Below are 4,306 nucleotides of genomic sequence, written 5' to 3'. Positions count from 1 at the left end.
TAATGCTGGCAACCTGATTCAGCTTTATCAGTTATTATAGTGGGGCATTCAAGGGGTGTGTCTAAGTTCAACTACCACATTGGGTATCCCAAGGTCTGTGTCTAAGACCAACTTCCATATTGGTGCTTAAAATAAAATATTTATGGGAGCACATTTGGAAACTTAGCTCTTTTCAATAATTAAAAATAGATAAAATGTAAATGTTTAATTAAAATATAAATTTAAAAACCTTATTATTAATATTAAATTTGATTTAAAAACAATAAATCAAAATATGAAAGCAAAGTTACAACCCTATAAAGAACATATATTATATATACTTAAACCAAAATAATTATTTTTGGTTTTAGGGCCACACCTGGTGACGCTCAGGGGTTACCATGGCTATGTGTTCATTAGGACTATTGGTCTGTAGTTTTTATTTTTGGAGCATCTCTGTCGGTTTTTGGAGTGTTTCTGTTCTTTCATATTCCCTGAAAGAGCCACTAAAAAAGATCGGTATTAGTTCCTCTTGAAAGATTTGAAAAGAATTCATTAGTGAATCCTGGGCCTGGGCTTTTTGCTTTTGGAAATGACTGTAGATTACCATTTTAATTTCCTCAATAGTGATGGGTCTGTTTAGATAGGCTAGATCATCCTGATTCAATTGTAAAATGATTGTAAAAGGTTTAAGAATTTATGCATTTCTTCCAGTTTCTCATGTTTTTGTGGCACAGTTTCTCAAAGTAGTTTCTGATTACCCCTTTGAGTCTCTGCAGTATCTGCAGTGATCTGACCATATTCATTTCTAAGCCGATTTATTCAGTTTTTCTCTCTCTCATTCTTTGTACGTTTTGCTAGTAGTTTATTAATCTTGTTTACTTTTTCAAAAAACCATCTTTTGCTTTTGTTTATCTTTCAGATTGTTTGTTGGTCTCCACACTTCATTGATTTCTGCTATAAGCATTGTTATTTCCTTCTTCCTATAAAATTTTGGGTTCCCTTTGTTGATTCTTTTCTAATTTTATAAGCTGTTCCATTAAGCTATTTATGTAGACCTCTTATTCCTTCCTGATATGTGCTTAAAGTTTTAAATTTTTCACTTAGTACTATTTAGCTATGTCCCCACAATTTCTGGTAATTTGTGTCTTTCTTCACATTCGTTTCCAGAAATCGTGATTTTCTCTTTGATTTCATCTATGAGCTACTGATTGTTTTAACAGTGAGCTGTTTAATTTCCAGGTATTAAAGTTTTTGTTTTGTTTTTATTTGTAGTTAACTTTTAATTTCAGTGCATTGTTTTTTGAGATGGCAAGCCTATGTAATTTCTATCCTCTTTATCTTATGGGCTTAATGTTTTATGGACTTGCATGTGGTCTATCCTAGAAAATGACCCATGTGCATATGTATCCAGTTTTTCTGGGGGTGGAGTGCACCTATGTATATCTACTAGGCTGCTTTTTGTTATTTCTTCTTTCAGAGCTAGTATATTCTTGTTGGATTTTTGCCTGTTGACCCTATCAAGGGGAGAAAGGGTAGATGTGAGGTCTCCCATTTTTATTGTGTTGTTTATTGTTATTGTGTTGTTATTGATGTCTTCTTTTAGATTTCTTAAATATTTATATTAAATATTTTGTAGGTCTCTCATTGGGTGCACATATGTTCAGGAATGTTATTTCTCTACCCTGTTGCATATATCCATTGATTAGTAAGAATGTCTTCCTTTGTCTCTTAGAACTTTTCAGAGTCTAAAGTTGTGTAATCTGATATTAATATGGCCATTCCAGCTCTGTTACAGGCATTGTATGTTTGGAAGAATTTTTCTCCAACCTTTTGATTTTGAGTCTGTGTTTGTTCTGACTTCAGGTGTATTTCTTTTAGGCCAGCAGAATGTTGGGTTCAGGTTTTTCCCCCCATTTTTGCCACTCTGTGTCTCTTAACTGGCGAATTTACGTCCATTGATTTGAGGGAGACAATTGTCATGGTATTTAATGTCACTTTTATGTCTTTTGCCTGTGTCTCTTGGTCTGTCCTGTCTTAAAGTAGACCTTTCAGTTTTTCCGTTAAGGCTGGTTTTTGAGTGTACAAAAATTCTGAGCTGCTGTTTATCAATGAAACTATGTGTACTTTCTTCAAACCTGATCGTGAGTCTGGCTAGGTGCAGTAATTCTAGGTGAAGCATTAATTTCATTGAGTTTTGTCACTATATACCACTAATATCTTCTGGCCATAGAGGGGTTTCTTGTGACAGATCTGCTATATATCTTAAGGATGCTTCTTTGAATGTAATTTTCCTTTTATATCTTCTTGTTTTAGTATTATATACCTACCTGTGGGATTCATCATTCTAACTAGATTATGTCTTGGGGTCCCCTTTTAGCTGGTACTCTTTGGGTCCTGCAGAGGTTGGTTGCATGTACTCTTTAGCTCTGGGTGTTTCTCTCGAAATGATGTCCTTAACTGCTGTTTCTTCATGGGTATTTTCTTTCTTCTTTTTAAATTTTTTTAATTGTGATCAATGTAAATTACAAGTTTTTCAGTTATATTTAAGGTACTTAGTGCAGTGAATTAGGGCCTATTCCAACCACCCAGTTGTCCTCCCTCCACCTGCCACCACCTGTTCTCATGCATGCATCCATACCTCTCCTCTTTGCTAGTGTAGCTTCTCTCTTTTGGTATATAACTTGCTATAGATTGGGTATCTTGATTCTGTTGTAGATGATTTTGGATTTGGTGTTATTGGTCTAATCAATCGTTTTATTTCTACTTAATGTTTATCTGACTGTTTGCTCCTGATATCATTCACTTTTTTTCCCTTATAAATCTATGAGGCCAATTATGATTCAAATTCTGTTGTTCTGTTGGGAAAAGGAAAATAAAGAACAACGATAAGAAACACAACAGCAACAATAAACAACAGCTAAAACAACTAGACAAAGAGAAAGAAAAAAAGAAAAGGGAGGAAGAAGGCTGGTGTGGCAAAGTTTTGTGTCTTTTTTTTTTTTTTTTGCATAAGCTACAGTAAGTATGGGGGAAAATAGAAAGGAAATTCCCTTGGCCTAACAGACACCAGGTTTCTCTACCTTGAAGCATAATGTCATGGGAATGACTACAGGTTCCAGATATGCCTCATTATTGAATCCCAAGGTACTTTTATGATGCCAGGAAATGTTCTGCTCAGTTGTGGTTGACAAAATTTTCTCTGTAATTAGAGATCTCAGTATTTGTATAGGTCATAGGAGGAAGTTTAGGTTTGAGTCCTTACTTTATGGTTCTAGATGTTTTGTTCTGTCATGGTTGCTTTAGTCAATCTTCTGTAATTGGTATTCTTGGTTTTTGCTCAGATCCTAATATGAAGCCTAGGATTTAGTCTTTACTTATGGTTCTGGAAGTTTCATATGGATTTTTCCTGGTTTCTGCTTTTCCAAATATTCTTATGTTCTTCTCGGTTGAATTTATTAAAGACTTCTATTTTTGTCTGTTCAATTCTTTGAGGGTTTTTCATTGACTGATCATTTGTATTAAGGCTCTTCTTAAGTTTCTTAATATTCCAATCTCTTCTGTTGCCATGGAGTTGTTATGCATCTTATCTTCTAACCCACTGATTCAGTCCTCAACTGCTGGTACTCTGTAGGAGAGGCTTTCCAGGGAGTGTTTTTATTTCACCTACCAACTTTTTCATACCTGTTATTATATTTGGAGTTTTTGTGATTTTTATTTTCATATCCTCTTGATTCTTATTTGTGGTTCATTTCACCATGATCCATGCTTTCTTTTAGTTCTGTGAACATCCTCCATTATTTCTTCTTTAAAGTCCCTTTCAGAGTGGCTAAATAGTTGCTGTGAATTTTTAATTCATCATAGTTTCCATCTTCAGTCTCTATCCATGATGTTGGCCTGTGTTATTTCCTCATTGTCACTCTTATACTGTGGTGTTTTCTTCGTCTTGTTGTAGGGTTTATTGGCAAGGAGATGTGACTCCACTCCTCTGGCTCTGCCTTTCGTGGCAGGGACAGCTGACCTCTTACTTGCTCTCTGGGAACTTCTAGATGTGATCGTTCAAGGTCCAACAGAGTAAAGCAGACAGTCACAATGTCTGCCTTGTGTTAAAGCACAGTGCAGGAACAAAGTTCTGTCCTTTATGGGCTGGGGCAGCTAAGCTCTGAAGTAGTGTCCTTAGGGAACTTCTGGGTGGGTTTGTTCAAGGTCCAGCAGAGCAGAGCAGACAGTCACACAGCAGGAATCTTCATTTCCCTTTTTGATTTTGCTGCTTTCAGTATTCTTTCTCTATCTGTGTGATTCATCATTGGGAGTAGGATGTGTCTTC

The sequence above is a fragment of the Suncus etruscus genome, chromosome 4 (genome assembly GCF_024139225.1).
Source record: "Suncus etruscus isolate mSunEtr1 chromosome 4, mSunEtr1.pri.cur, whole genome shotgun sequence".
In the NCBI taxonomy this organism is placed as follows: Eukaryota; Metazoa; Chordata; class Mammalia; order Eulipotyphla; family Soricidae; genus Suncus; species Suncus etruscus.
Note: the sequence above shows the minus strand (reverse complement) of the source record.